The sequence below is a fragment of the Heliangelus exortis genome, chromosome 20 (genome assembly GCF_036169615.1).
Source record: "Heliangelus exortis chromosome 20, bHelExo1.hap1, whole genome shotgun sequence".
NCBI lineage: Eukaryota > Metazoa > Chordata > Aves > Apodiformes > Trochilidae > Heliangelus > Heliangelus exortis.
Window position 1 is genome coordinate 8,058,696 of NC_092441.1, and position 16,034 is coordinate 8,074,729.

Genomic DNA, 16,034 nt, shown 5'->3' on the forward strand with positions numbered 1-16,034 from the left:
TCCAGATGAAGGATATTCACTGTTACCCCAGCAACTGCTTAGAAGGGAAATAATCTCCCACTGCCAAGGCAGAAGAATGAACATATGAAGAAACATCTCATGAGTGGTGGTTATGACTGTCCATCTACACATGACCTAGGAGCAAATAAGTCCCATTTGAGAAGAAAACTGGTCTGTAGGGACATGGTTGGAGTCCTCCCAGGGTTTCATCAATGGTGCCTACAGATGGGTACCCAGGAGAGCATCCTGGCAGCTGCTCTCAGCATGTTGCTATCAGCCTTTGGAGCTGCAGGCCCACAAAATGTTTTCAGATTTTGGTTTTGAAGGAGCTGTGCTTCAGAGACAGTGGGTTTCCATTTTTAAAACACTCACAGGGTATTTTGAAAAGGTTACTTTGCCTTGAAATTGAAAAAGTGTGTTTCAGTCTTTACCTACCAGATGTGTTTCACAAAACATTTCAAGCTTGTTCAAAAAGCCTTAAATATCTGGATGGTTTTTAAAACTTAAAACTTTCTGTTTCTATTCTGTCAAAGCTAAAATTTTCCATTCATGCTTTTTTGCTTAACCTTTTGTAGAAAAATGTCATTATTCTTTCAGGGCTTCTACAGCATTCTAATAGGAAGTGGCAGATTTTGAGAATATATATGGATTTCAGGGAACAATAATTCCTTCTATGTTTTATTAGAATGCAAACAGCCACTCCAAAATGCTGGATTTCCTCCAAAAGGGTTTAGCTTGAGAATTAGATGGTATTTTAAAAAAAATTCAGCCTAACTAACTTAATAAACCCAGTGGCAATGGTATTGTTGAATTCAGCAGGAAAAAATTAGAACTGATGTTAAGAGGATCTCCCACCAGTTATGTACTGGAACATCAGCATTACCAGATGAGAAACATTTGTCCCCAAAAGTACTCTGGGAGTGACACCACATCTGCCAGACCCTTTCTTACAGCTCTCCACCCACTATCAACATTGCAAAGCCACTCAGTGGCTGTTTGCATGTGGTACCTGCAGGAGGGAATCACAGCTCTCTCCCAGACAGTGTTTTAGCAGCCTTATTGCATGGCAGAATTTAATATTGAGGTGAAACAAATCCTTTCTGGAACTTTACTCCCCAGAGCTGAGCATCAGGCAGGCACAGCCTGAGCTGTTGCTGCTCGCAGCCAATTTACTGGAGCAAGGGTTTGAAATAACTTTGTGACAAGCTCCTAATGAAAGTGGGGACAGGGCTGTTTGGAGGAGCCTTATCGATTGCCAACGTCCCCACTGTTTTCCAGTCACGGGGAAAGCTTTGCCGGAGCCATAAATGAACACCGTGGGCTCATCCATCATTTTAAACATTCCCCTTTTGGAAAAGATGGGAAACAGCAAAATAAATGGAGGCTCTAATTCTGGGGTTTTAACCACATTTGAGTTATTCAATGAACATGCAGAGAGATGAGGCAGAGAGCTGTGTCTCGGCAAAACAGCCAATTTCCAACCAATTTGAAAGCCCCTCTGGATGAGGGTGGCTCTGCTGGGAAGGTGAAAGGAAGCAGGGCCATGGCTGCCCTTGCTGCTGCTCCTCTGCCCAACCAAGGGGAGCACAGCCTGGAGGGAGCCTGCACCCCCTGAGATCCCTCTGGGGATGGGGTGTCCATGGCATCCCTGTGCTTGTGTCACTCCTGCACTGCGGTGCCCAGGTACTTCCCAGAAACAGGAATGCCAGGAGCAGCCCTCCTTCTGCAGCAGAAGTTTAGGACATTTGTTTACAGCTTAGGATTTTTTAAAAAAAAAAGTTTCATGTGGAAAAAAATCAGTTTTTAAATAACACAAATAATTTTAAAAAATTAAAATAGTTTTTTAAAATTATTTTTATGCAAAAACTTTATGATTGATGGGGACCTACAAGAAAGCTGGGGTAAGATTTTTTGCACAGATCTGTAACAAGAGGACAAGGGGCAATGGTTTCACACTTGAAGAGGGAAGATTTAGGTTAGACACTAGGAAAAAATTATTTTCTCTGAAGTTGGTAACTTGTGACTGTTGAAGCTGTGGCTGCCCCATCCCTGGCAGTGTTCCAGCCCAGGTTGGATGGGGCTTGGAGCAACCTGGGCTGGTGGGAGGTGTCCCTGCCCATGGCAGGAGGATGGGACTGGATGAGCTTTAAGGTCCCTCCCAACCCAAACCAGTCTGGGATCCTCTGATTGTACGAATGAACACATCTCTCAGGGAGACTGTGTAGGGGGTAAAGAATAAAGTGAGACAGGGTAAATATCTGCATGGGTCTCTGTGTGTGGTTCAGGAAGAATTAGAAAAGCTACACTGCAATTAGGTTGTTTCCAGAGCTTCCAGAGCTGGGAGGAGATGGTGTTGGCACCAGCACTGAGAATATTGGGAGTTCGACCAATTCTTCAGGAAGCCCAGTAGAGTGACCTTGAGCATCCTGGAGAGATGGGGGCTTGCTACTGAAGCTTCTGATAGATGAAGATAATGCTGGTATGTCCTCTCTAATTAGCTTTTTAAATGCTTCAGGGTGAGGACTGACTTTTCACAGGGGACACTACAGCATCCAGCACAATGAAGCTCTGAAGCAAGTCAGAGCAGCTGGCTTTATTATCTGAATAATGTCCAAAACATAAATAGCATAATAATAAGATGAAAATGATACGATGGACCAAGAAGTAATATGGGTAACATGGTAATAACAATAATTATAGCCATGGGATTAGTTCAGGAAGGGAACGTGCCCAAATGTAACAGGTCACATCATCCACGTGAGAGGAGCCCTGAGGAAGAGCTGATGGTTGTGGAGGTTCCTCCTCCGTGCAGTTTGTTTCTCAGAAGGAAGTTGGAGGGTTTTGTGTTACAGTTCTGGGTGGGAAGATAGGAACCTGGAGATGGGGTCAGATGTATGAGTTTGGAAAAGAGGAGTGGGTGACTGAAACAGGCCATCTGGGGACAACTTCTCTACCTAAGTTACCTCTCTGACCATAAAGAGCCCCATCTAAAGTAGTAATTTCAGATTCTTTGGGTTTAGTGAAGAGAATTTCAAGGATGATTCATTCCATCCTAAGAGGTGTTTCTGAACTTCAACTCCATGCCTATCTTTCTGGCAATTTATACTCTCAGGGCTTCACATCACCATGTTTAAATTGGCTGCAATAACACTCCCTGTCATCTCCATTGACATTTTGAGCACCTTGGGGAGCAGCTGCAGTCATGCAACACTAACACAACGAAGTCCAGGCCTTACTTGGGTTCTGTAGATCCTGCTGAGGTTCCATTGGCCAACAGTCACAATAATGACAAATGAAGTTGTCTTTAGAGAAGCAGTCAGTAATCCTGCTCTCTGGTTTCTGTTGAACACTGTCTCCAAAGCATAAAGGTGGCACCAGGTCACAGAATCATAGAATTGGCTGGGTTGGAAGGGACCTCTGAGATCATCAAGTCCAACCCTTGATCCATTACCGCCACGGTTCCCAGCCCATGGCACTCAGTGCCACATCCAGGCTCTTTTGAAATATCTCCAGGGATGGAGAATCCACCCCTTCCCTGGGCAGCCCATTCCAATGTCTGATCACCCTCTCCATAAAGAAATTCTAATATCCAACCTAAACCTCCCCTGGCACAACTTGAGACCTCTTGTGCCCTCTTGTCTTGCTGAGAGTTGCCTGGGAAAAGAGCCCAACCCCCCCCTGGCTCCAACCTCCTTTCAGGGAGTTGGAGAGAGTGATGAGGTCTCCCCTGAGCCTCCTCTTCTCCAGCCTGAACATCCCCAGCTCCCTCAGCCCTTCCTCACAGGACTTGTGCTGGATCCCTTCACAGCCTTCTTGCTCTTCTCTGGACCTGCTCCAGCACCTCAATCTCCTTCCTGAGCTGAGGGGCCCAGAACTGGACACAGGACTCAAGCTGTGGTCTCCCCAGGGCTGAGCACAGGGGCAGAATCCCTTCCCTGGACCTGCTGGCCACGCTGTTCCTGAGCCAGCCCAGGATGCCATTGGCCTTCTTGGCCACCTGGGCACACTGCTGGCTCCTCTTCAGCTTCCTGGCAATCCAGACTCCCAGCTCCCTCTCTGTCTGGCTGCTCTCCAGCCACTGTGTCCCCAGCCTGTAGCACTGCATGGGGTTGTTGTGGCCAAAGTGCATGACCCGGCCATGTTGAACCTCATCCCATTGGGATCAGCCCAACTCTCCAGTCTGTCCAGGTCCCTCTGCAGAGCCCTCCTGCCCTCCAGCTGATCCACACTCCCCCCCAGCTTAGTGTCATCTGCAAATTTGCTGATGATGGACTCAATCCCCTCATCTAAATACTCTATAAAGATATTAAACAGAACTGGACCCAACACTGATCCCTGGGGGACACCACTGGTAACTGGCTGCCAACTGAATCAGCCCCGTTCAGCACCACTCTCTGGGCCCGGCCCTCCAGCCAGTTCCTAACCCAGCACAGATGCCCCTGTCCAAGCTGTGGGCTGACAGCTTTTTCAGGAGTATGCCGTGCAAGACGGTGTCAAAGGCCTTGCTGAAGTCCAGGTAGACCACATCCACAGCCTTCCCCGCACCCATGAGACGGGTCACCTGATCATAAAAGGAGATCAGGTTGGTCAGACAGGACCTACCCTTCCAGCAGAAGGGTGTGCCACTCGAAAGCCCCTGATTGATAATAGCCCTCTCCCCAGTGCTTGCTACCACCCCCTCATCACCTGCTTGGCCTCACCTGAGAAGGCCAGCAGAAGGGTGTGCCGCTCCTCGAAAGCCCCTGACAATACCCCTCTGCACAGTGCTGGGTGTTGCACCCTCATCACCTGCTTGGCCTCACCTCAGACAGCCAGCAGAAGAGTGTGCCACTCCTCAAAAGCCCCTGATTGATAACAGCCCTCTCCGCAGTGCTGGGTGCCATCCCCTCATCACCTGCCTGGCCTGGCCTCGCCTGAGACCACCAGCAGAAGGGATCACTGAATCCCAGGCTGGTTTGGGTTGTAAAGGACTTTAAAGCTCATCCAATCTCACCCCCTGCCATGGGCAGGGACACCTCCCACCAGCCCAGGTTGCTCCAAGCCCCATCCAACCTGGGCTGGAACACTGCCAGGGATGGGGCAGCCACAGCTTCTCTGGGCAACCTGGGACAGGGGCTCAGCACCCTCACACCAAAGAATTTCTTCCTACAATCTCATCTCACTGTCTCCTCTTTCAGTTTGAATCTCTTCCCCCTTACCCTATCCCTCCCTGCCCTTGTCCAAAGTCCCTCCCCAGCTTTCACTGCCAAGGGGCTGCAGGAAAGGTGCTCTGAGTGCACAGACTCTCCTCCCAATCTGGGAACCCTTAGCTGCAATTTCTGTCCATTGTGCAGAAGGCAGTGGGCACTGCACCCCACTGCTGGCAGAGGCAGCAGACCTGGTTCAGAGCTGCTTTCTTGTTCACCCTCTAGTGATGGCAATCACCTTTTAGCTCCTGTGCTGGCAGATGTCACCAACACAGTGATGGGAAGTCTGAAGTACTGAAACCAAAGAAGTGCCAGGCAGGAATATCCCCCTGTACACACACAGCCGGCCATGGCTTTACACACGTTCAGTTTGTTTAGAATTTTTAGCTAAAAAAGAGGTTCTTTTGTAAGACTGGAGGCCATGGGAGTGATCCTCAAGACTAAACCCAGTCACTCACAGCACTCTCAAGCTGGCTTGGAACTCTTCACTGTCTTTGCAAGAGACATCAGTAAGGTGCATTCAGTCAGCTGCATGAGGGTGGGGACATGGCACTTGCTTCTTCACACCAGACCCTCCAAAATCTTCCTTTAACACTTGCCCTCCACTGGATAAAATGGGAGTGGCTGGAGGTAGAACTGTCTCCTCAGCAAGAACCTGAAGGTGCTTCACTGCCCACGTCACTGTCACCAGAGGGATGTGACTGATGGAGCAGCATCCAAAATGTTGCACATGGATGGAGTCCTCCCAGACTGGACTGGAAAGTACCTCTCACTAGCAGCTTCCCCTGTACAAACCTCCCTAGACACTGAGCATAAAGCTAGCATAGTCAGGACCTGAAGATTTCTTTAAAGGGCTTATTTTCAGGGGCTCAAATTTCCAATCATTTTTACCCAGAGAAACACACTCACTGCACTTCCTGTGGGGCAGATGGAGAGGGGAGTACACAGCAGAGATTTCCCTCACTCCTTTCCCCTTGCCTGTTCCTGCCTCAGGTGAACTCTGACTTTAACAGCAATGCCTCAAAGATTCATAGCATTTCTCTGAGGACCATTAGCAGTTCAACTTCCTGAAGCTCTGCTGGTTATTTCTGATTGTCCCTTTCCTCCTCGGTTGCTCAAAAAGAGAAGAACTGGGGTAAACTAAGAGCTTATGATGGGTGTGACTGGTATCTTGGGAAATCAAATAATTTATGATACAGGGGAAACTACACATAGGCATGTTTCTCTCTAAAAGAAAACTGACTTGCATGAAAGCTACCTATTTTTCATGCAAATTATATTTTCAGTAAAAAGCGGATTTTTTTTTTTTTTTTTTAATTCAGAACATTCAGTAGTTTTCTTGCCCATGTTTTCTGGCTTTGTATTTTTATTCAGAAAATTGTGTTTGTCTTGTGTCTGTGTGCATGCACATGTGTACTTGTGGATAATAGATGTTTTCTAAGGGGATTGTTCATTACTGTCAACCTCCTTTGCAATCCTATCATTTTGGCATAAAGACGGTTTTCCTAAATGCTGAATTAGGTTGACCCCAAATTAGTATGGACCAAGGGTAACTTTGGGACTAAATTGAATGATGTCTTTGGAAATGGAGAATGTATTAGTCATGTCAGTAGACAGATTCCCTGACAGGAGCTTAAACTGAGCTCTTAAGAACCATCTTTAGCGTCTTATTGTCTCTGATGAGATCTTGATTCAGACTACCAGAGCAGTATCTCAAGCACGCAAACCCTCAGGGAGCAGAGCTGGCTCCAAGGACAGCATTTTGATGCATGGCTTCGAAAAGAATTCAGGTTTAATTAGCTTGTCTCTGCCAACCAAAAAGAAAATTGTCAAATAAGATGACAAATGGGAGATGAGGACAGCCATACCCAGGTACACTGCCCAAGTCACAGCACTGACCACATGAAACCAAAAGCTGCTGGCAGGTTTATGCTGCCAAAACACCCACCCAGTCAGCCCTCCTGTCCTCCTCCCCCCCCCCAGCTCCATCAGGGAGATGTCTGCCTGACCTGCAACACACAACATTCCCACAGCCACACCATATTTATCCCCCAGGATAAATTAGACAAGCTTTACCACAAGTTATATTTTGTTTTTCTGGCTTAACATCCTTGTCACATAGAATCACAGAATAATTTGGGTTGGAAGGGACCTCTCAAGGTCACCCAGTCCAACCCCTGCAGTATCAGGGACACCCTCACCCAGATCAGGCTGCTCAGAGCCTCCTCAAGCCTCACGTTGAACATCTCCAGGGATGAGGCCTCAACCATGGGCACCCTGTGCCATTGTTCCACTGCCCTCATGGGACAGAACTTTTTCCTTTCATCCAATCTCAATCTCCTCTAAACCCATTGCCTCTTGTTCTATCCCTCCAGGGCCTTGCACACAGTCCTTCTCCAGCCTTCCTGTAGCCCCTTCAGGTACAGTCACCCACAGCCCAGCTCTGGGCTTGGGTCCCAGCCCATGTCTGAGGGTCACCAAAAATTTTCAGCTTTTCCTTGCAGCCCACACTGGGCTAGTGTTCACACTCAGTTTTTTTTTATTTCAGTTTCCAAGTCATGGTATTAAATGGTTTTGGATGATAGTAACCCCAAAAATGAATGAACCATCCAGACATACAGAGAGTTTACAAAGTTCACCAGCCCTCCCGAGTTACATCTGCAAGGTGTTTCACAAGTCCCTGCTCTTTACAAGAAATCCATGCAACTAATAAGTGTTAATATCTATTTAGGTAGAAGTGCAGTGACATTTACTGCAAGCAATGAATTGGGCTGAGCAATGCTGCAGTGCAGAATTCAACCCATGGCACAAAGTACCTGTGAGAAAACATTGCACCAGCCCTGTGCTTCCCTGTGTGCTGGGTGGGAATTCTTGAAGAGAAGATTTCAGTAACCATTGTGGTCACTTTAAATACCAAGGCCTAAATATAAGTTTGTCTAGCACCTTTCATTGTGAAAACCTGTTCCTAGGTGATAATGACTTGAAAAATGGAACTAATATAGCTGAACCTTTTCAGGCTAGATGTATCTCTCAAGATTGATTTTTTTTTTTCCTTTTAATTTTCAGGAGGAAAAAAAAATGTTTGATCCTTTCCCAAGTAAGGGACAGCAAGGAAAGGATTTGCCTGTATTTTAATAACTTCACTGATTCGTTTTGAAGCAGAATTTTGAGGTGTGGTAGAACATTTGGGGTGGCAAGGTGTCTTGTTCACTGCTCCTTTTCATTATCCCAAACTGCAAAAGTTATAAACATCTAAAACGTGCAATGCAAAATGGCTTAATAAAATTCCTTAAAATGTATTGCCTGTAGCTGTATTCCCTATAGCATCCTCCTTAGGATGCTCTGCCTCCTTCAAACTCCTCCATGCTGACCAGGTGGTCACTGCCAGTGTCCTTTGTATGGCCTGAGCTTGCTCTGGGACAGGGATGTGGACACTAAGGAGGAGATTGTCTCCCAGGTCAGTGCCACCAGAAGCTCTGCCTGTCCTGGGCTCTCCATGCCCACTGTTGCCTTTCTTGCAACCAACATGCAAAGATTGAACAATTGAAGTTATCCACAAAGAAGGAGGAAAAAAGGTACCTAGGAGGGGTGAGACACAATTTAGAAGGTTGGAACCAAGGGTAAGAGGAAAAGCAAGATGAAAGGGTGGAAAGCAAGAGCCAAGAGCAGGAGTTGGGTGCTAATGGCACAAGAGGCAGGGTGGGAAAAGTAGAACTAAGGCAGAGAGAGGCAAGAAATAACTTTAAGATGGGAAGATAAACAGGATAAAGCTCATTAGGGTGATGCAATATTCACATACTGTTGCAAGACGAACCTTTCCTAGGGCACGGCGCTCCAAGGTCCCACAGGTGTTCCAGCAGAAGTGCACAGACAGGGCCCTGAGGTGGCTGCCCTCAGGACTGGTCACAGCCTGGCTCAGTGCTACTGCTCCAGATTCAACCAACCTCTCCCCTGGCTTGCTCAGGAATGAGCTGAGCCTGTGTTTGGAAGCTCACCTTTTATTGGCCCCCCCAGTCGTGCTCATGTGCAAGTGGGGCCCACCTTAATCAGGCACAGGTGGGCTTAACACAAGCTCATGCCCACTGCCTGGTAATTAGTGGCACCTGGTTGCCTCATTTCACTACACCATACATTGGAGGATGGGATTATGAGAAGTACCCGGGACCCAAAACAAAAAACACTGAGAACAGAAGGAGGGCTGGGAAATAGCAGATTGAAGCAAAGCCATAGGTGCTGAGGAGCAGTGAGAACGGCACCTGCAGACATGCCAGAAGGAAACCAGAGATTGGCATAAAGAAGTAAAGGTCTTAAAGAAGTAAAGATCTCCACAGAGCAATGCAGAAATCCAGAGCTGAACCTCATGTTCCCAAATTTTAATGGAGCTGCATGCTCAGTGCATCTGTCTGCTGGTACTGCCAGGGCCCTACAGATGATGGCAGTGCCTTGTGAGAACAACTACCTAGGAGACCAATGGAATGAGGTTTAGACCTAATTCCTCAGAGATACACTGTGAATCTAACACTCCCATAACTGCTGATTGCCATAGCAGGATCAATGACATCCTACAGGAAGGGAAAGATATATTTCAGATTGTTTATTATCTTCAAATTTCACTCGGAAGCCAAATCAAAGAACCTCAGTGAGGTTGCAACCAAGTTGTCAGGTCAAGATGCCAAATTTAGGGCTAGTTGCTAGACTCCAAGCAGAGCTGAAATTCCAGGAGCAGAGCTGCAAAACCCATTCTGCTCCCATAAACACAGTGAAAGGGAACGAGGATGCAACTCTGGACCCAGGAAGTGCCTTAAAATGATGCAAGAAGAATTTTGTGCACGAAACAGAACACTTGACAACATAAAGGAAGAAGGTGGTGTAGGGAACTTTGCTGGTAAAGACATGAGAAAACATTAAGGATGAAAGTCAGTAATTTGGTGTTAGTAAATTTGCTATATTGACAACTTTGGCTTTAATCTGAGTGTGGCTACCTGGTTGTAATAAAGACAACTCCCCTTCTCCTAAAAGTGGTGTGGAAAAACAGTAAATATAATTATGAATTAATTTATATACTCCAAGCATCACAGAAAAGACCATGAGGAAAATTATGTTTCTGTGTTCAGTGCAAACCTTGGAGAGCCAACAGTAAAGCATGCCAGGCACCACAAGTACCTGGAGACCTTGCTGAAATACTGAGCAGGAACCCAATCAGAAATAGCATCTGTCTTGTGCCCAGGATGAGACCAGAGCTGTGTGTGCAGTCATGTGAAACCTCAGTCAGAATATGTACATATAAATGAGCCCATCTCGGAGTTAGCTTCGTTCTGTCGTTGATTTTGGGGTGAAAAGAATTAACCTGCTCAAGGCACTGTGCACCTTTGCCTGGTTTCACACCACAGACTGCATGTGTCTGATGCTGGCTGCTTTTAAAAGCTGAGAAACATCAGATCATTTAGGTTGGAAAAGACACTTCAAAATCATTGAGTCCAACCATAAACCTAACATTGCCAAATTCACCACTAAAACACACTCCCAGTCACCACATCTCTGTGGCTTTTAGATGCCTCCAGGGATGAGAACTCCACCCCTGCCCTGGGCAGCCTGAGCCAGGGACTGACAATCCTTTGGGTGAAGAAATCATTCCCAATCTCCAACCTAAACCTCCCCTGGCACAACCTGAGCCTGTTTCCTCTTGTCCCATCCCTTGTTCCTTGGGAGCAGAGCCCAACCCCCCTGGCTCCAACCTCCTCTCAGGGGGTTACAGAGAGCCACAAGGTCTCCCCTCAGCCTCCTCTGCTCCAGGATCAACACCCCCAGCTCCCTCAGCTGCTCCTGGGCAGACTTCTGGTCCAGCCCCTTCCCCAGCTCCATTCCCTTCTCTGGACACACTCCAGCCCCTCAATGTCCATATAACACCAGATAAACCCTGAAGATACACCCTGACAAGAAAGAGAACCTGGCTGCTGACAAGATGCACATCAAGGTCCCTTTGTGGACACCCCAGATTCAAATGTAGTTGTCAGGAACCAGTTACAGCTGAGTTCCCAAGCTGATCATTGGCAGCCCACCATTCACCCAGGTCTGCTGAACCTTGCTGATCTATCTCCTTTGCACTTAAAACCTCCAACAATTGCTTCCAAGCACTACCTGCTGCATTTCATTGCCTGTTCCTATGCTTATCCAGCCAGAGCTTGGGTCTTGCTGGGCTCCTGCAGTGAGCTGGCTCTACCACAGAGGATATTTGGATGTCAGATCTCAAACAGGATTGCTTTGCCATCTGGGGATAAGTGTTTTGTTGCACAAGAAAGGTGGTACAAAGGTTTCCCCATCCTCGAAGGATGGAAAGGCAGTGGAAAGATAAACTGGGTTCTGTTCTTTGTGTGAGATCAGTCATGTAAGGGAAGATTTAACAGGAAAGTCCTCAGATGAAGATAGGCCTCCCCTATTCAGAGGCTCCAGGCTTCTCTAGGATTTTTTAATCAGTTAATTGCAGTTGTAAGATTTCAATTTGGCAGTTCTTTTCTTTTTGAGAAAACTTGGTAGTAATGTCCGTGCTGGTGACTGCATGAAAGAATGGAAAAAAATATTTAAATAAAAAAAGGAGGAAGCCACTTAGGCTGCTGCTTCTCACCTCTACTTAAATTGTCAGTGAAGATGGCAGTGGGCATCAAATGAGATGCCTAATTATATAGCCCAAATTCAGCATCTTCTCCAAGTAGAAGGGAAAAGACATGCCAAGTTTCCTTACCCTCACCCAGCAGTGTCCTCCAAGCATCCTGGTATTCAGACTAACCTGGCTGTCATCTTACTGCTTGCTTTGAATGAGGATATTAACAGAAATAATGTTACTTTAGACACTGAATGCAATTAAAGTCAAATTTTGACAGCTCCTGATTAACTAAAAGGTACCTAGTGAAATTTTCAACAGTGCTCTGAGAATGCAGTCCTGTGCACTTTGTAGTTTCAGCTCCCTAATGTCTCATGAATTTGAGTGCTTTAAATTGACTGTATTTATTGTCTTTAAACCCAGGTATTTGACATTTTTCAAGCCCAGATAATGGAGTTTTTCCAGCCCCATCTGTCAGGCCCCAGTCAGCTCCAGGGATGTGCTGGTTACTTGAGCAGTGCTGTGATTCCCCTCTGTGTGTCCCCTCAGCTGGGTGGCATCTGTCAATCCAAAACAAAGGCACCACAGGGGGTGCCACAGAGCATTTGTGGCCTTTCACACCTGCATTTTCCAAAGCTGTCTCTGGTGAGCTGAACTGCTGAATTCAGAGTATCAGAGAAAGCAAGGTTGGAAGGGACCTGAAGGATCATCTGGTCCAACCCTTCTAATATTTTTTTTCTATGAGATGTCTCAGCACCCTGTTGAGCTGAGACAAAACTTTCCAAAGTGGGGGGATCCACCACTTGAATTCATGTGGCTCAGGCACTGAAGCATAGGCATGGGAGTGGGGATGGGTAAGGGGTTTCTTTTTTTTCTTTCATTTTTTGATGCTGGCTGCATGGGAGCAAAAAGGGTTGGAAGCCCTTAGGACACCCATCTCACCCAGAGGACACTGCTCTGTGCACAGCTACTCTTCCTCCTCCATGGCATCACCTGGCCCACACATCCAAAAAACCCACACACCCAACCACAGGTAACCATGGAGTTTGCTCACAGATCTCACTGAACATGTGGCTCCTGCCCTGTGATGCCGTGAGCCCAACACAGCTGATTGCAATTCCTGGATGGCTCAGGCTTGATTTTCACCTGGCCAGCTTTGTAGGCAGTCACGTAGCTAAGTGACACTGAGCTGAGAAATCTATGAAGTGAAATATCTTTGTTACCCATCTCTCAGCAGTGTTAATGTCATCTTTAGCTCTCCTTCGTGCCAATTAGCCAACCCCCTGTGGAGGAGGAGGACAGCAATATCTCCAGCTGGAGCTGGGGCATCATCTGTGGTTGCTGCTGCAGGTCCTCAGCTCAGACTCATCCCTCCTCTAGCTGCTCACAGAGGTGCTCTGACAATCCCATCTGGACGTGGCTTTTTTAGTCCCTTTGGTCTGCAGCAACTGGTAATAAATCAATTCCATAATGAGGTGAAGCTGCTGTTGGAACATGCTGTAACTACACAACCACTCCAGTGGTTTATTAGCTGGAGTAGCTGCTCAATCACTGGTAATTTTGTTGGGAGCCTTTCTGACTGGTTTGCCTAATGGGTGACCTGGCATGAGTTATCCATCCAGTTTGTTGTGCTGAGACAATGGATTGGGGATGTTGAGAAGAGTGTTGGGATAAGAGCCCATGGCAGCCCCCAGGATGGATCAGCTTTGTTCTCCTGTGAGAAGTGATAGTTCATACAGGGGATTTTGCACTCACACAGTATTTATTCTTGAAAGCAAATCCCACACTTACAACATGAGTACTGCACAATAGTAAAATAAGGCAACCCCAATAATACAGTTGGTATCAATTTAGCTTAAAGGTTGGTAATTCCCTGGCATCTGGGGGATTTAAACATCCTGCCTGCCAGTGATACCACTGGGATCTAACAACAGAAATCTTTCTCAGTGCTTCCACACTGATTTTGCCTACAGCACGCACCAGCAATTCTTTACTTTCCTGTTTTTCAACCCAAATTTTTCTTTCCTTATTTAATGTACTTCCTGGTTACATTTGCCTGTATCATCCTATATGTTATGTAAAGATGACATTTATTGTTAAATAAGCCCCACTCATACATACAGTCATCATTCAAGCACACTAATGAGAGGCTCACTACAATTTGTAAGCTGTTGCTGTACTTTCAGCTCTGTAATTGTATCAGTGATGTTCAACCTTTTTTTTTTTTTTATGCTGTGAACCGTAGGGCCTGTGCTGTGGTCACTGACGAGCTGGTTGTCTTCTCCACAAAATGGGAGTACTTCTGAGCAGGGATCAGACAGATGGAAGACAGATGGTCTGAGCCCTATTGACATTTCCTTTGCCCTTCAGTGGCCCTGATTATGTCTCCAGGCATTCTGGAGGCTGTGGTTTTCCTCAAAGCTTTTAGAAGTGTAGCTTGAGCTCTTGAGATCTGCAAAAATATGTAAGATGAAGAGGGGTCTCTGATTCCTATCAGCACTGCTGTGTTTTTCTGCCACCCTCTCTGGATAAGACACAAGATGTTTTCTCCAGGACTGCATCTCTCCAATGCTGCCACTGAAGATGCCCGAGGTTGTCTCACCTGGGATCAGATGAAGGCTTTGTAGAATTGTCTCGAGTGCAGTTTCCACTGAATTTTCCCCTCCAGCACAGGAGTGAGTAAGACTTTGTTGGTGGCATCTGCAGAAGTGCTGCTGATAGAGAGCAGTTGTTGCAATCTGTTTTCCCAGCTCCTGCCCATGTGACAAGATAGCACATGGAGAGCACAAACCCCACCACTTTCCTGCTTTCTGCCCAGGCTTCTGCTGCACCTTCTAAGCTGAAGATGCTTGGGCAAAGTGTCCGAGCTGCAGCCTTCTCTGTGCCAGCACTACTAAATCCACACTTGACTCGGGTGTCACCAGTTGCCCATTTCATGCCTCACCACAGGGCATGAAGGCAGAGATGCTTTAGGAGCTTCTGCAGCTGAACCAAACATTTCAGGCCCCCTTGGAGTCCTGCAGCTGTGAGGACAATGGCTCCAAGCCAAACTCTGCCCACAGGGTCCTGTGGCAGGACCTTGCCTCTCTCTTCCCCTGGCAAAGGACACTGTCCAGACACTAGAGAAAGCTCCTCAAGGAAAAAGAAATCAAGATTTGACAGGATCCTTCAGAGTGATGAGGAAAGGAACTTGTTGAGTCTTTACCCCATTCATGAAACCAAAGCCAAATTTTTTTCTCTCAGCTTTTAGTGTGGATGCCATGAAGGCATGGGGTGGTTAATAGAAGAGTGAGAAGAGTGGGGAGCAAATATTGGCCTTTTTTAGCACCCTTCTACAGCTCCTGTTAGCTGAAATGCTGCAGGGTATTGTGAGCTGCTGGTGGCAGTCTTTTGCCCAGCTTTTGCTCTTGCCCAGTCAGCACTTGTCCCCAAGACAATTTGAATTAATTGTGTGAAGGACTTTGTGAGACTGGAATATTCAGAAACATTCAACTGAAACCAAGACAGAGTGGGGCTGATCCTGTCCCCCATGGTTTGGTCTGGGCTGAGCTTCAAAGGACTGATGGCTTTTTACAGATGCTCTTCACCCCAAGGGAGGGAACCCCTTCATCTGCACCCCTTTGTGCCACAGCTCTCCCACTCTACCTGCAGAGCAGACCTCAGATGGGTGCAGTTGGGTTTTCTGAAGATCTTTCTTTATCCTCTATGTACCTTCTCTACAAACATAAAAATTCCACTATTTTAACTCTAAAATCTGCTTTCATGCCCACTGCTGTTCATGCCTCCTGCTTGCAATAATGAAGCATGTCCTGAGGATTAAATCAGACTTACCAGATGACCGCTGCCAGGACAACTGTTCATCCCTTTCTCAAATCCTGGTATTCCATCTGACTGTTCCCTGCACCTTGCTGTTCTCCCTCTCCCTTTTCAGCAGAGTTGGCGGAGCCATGGAACACTTATTAGCAAACTCTGTTGACACATGAAGTGGATGTTATCCAGATCTACTGACTAAACACAAGTATGACTATTAATTGTTTCTTTCGCAAAGAACAGAGCCTTGTCAAACCAAATGTCACTTTCTCAACTAACAACTCACCACCTGCCCTAACCAGAAGAAACAGCCTCCTCCTTTTGATAATAATGATAATAACGAAGTTAATGATGATGTTCATAGCAATGTTAATAATACTAATGATACTAACGATGAGGATGAAAACAATAGCAGCAATGAGTAATATTTTTCTTTGAAG

At 46.6% G+C, this 16,034-nt stretch overlaps 2 protein-coding genes across 2 annotated transcripts in view; both read right to left on the minus strand.

Moving 5' to 3' along the window:
• SHISA6 (shisa family member 6) overlaps positions 1 to 16,034 on the minus strand; it is a 215,286-nt gene that overhangs the window by 131,812 nt on the left and 67,440 nt on the right. The window lies entirely within an intron of this gene.
• Positions 13,131 to 16,034, minus strand: part of EVPL (envoplakin) — a 345,937-nt gene continuing 343,033 nt past the window's right edge. Inside the window, exon 23 of the transcript XR_011729801.1 lies at positions 13,131 to 13,142. The gene's annotated coding sequence lies outside the window, so the exon portion shown is untranslated. The remainder of the gene's footprint in view (positions 13,143 to 16,034) is intronic.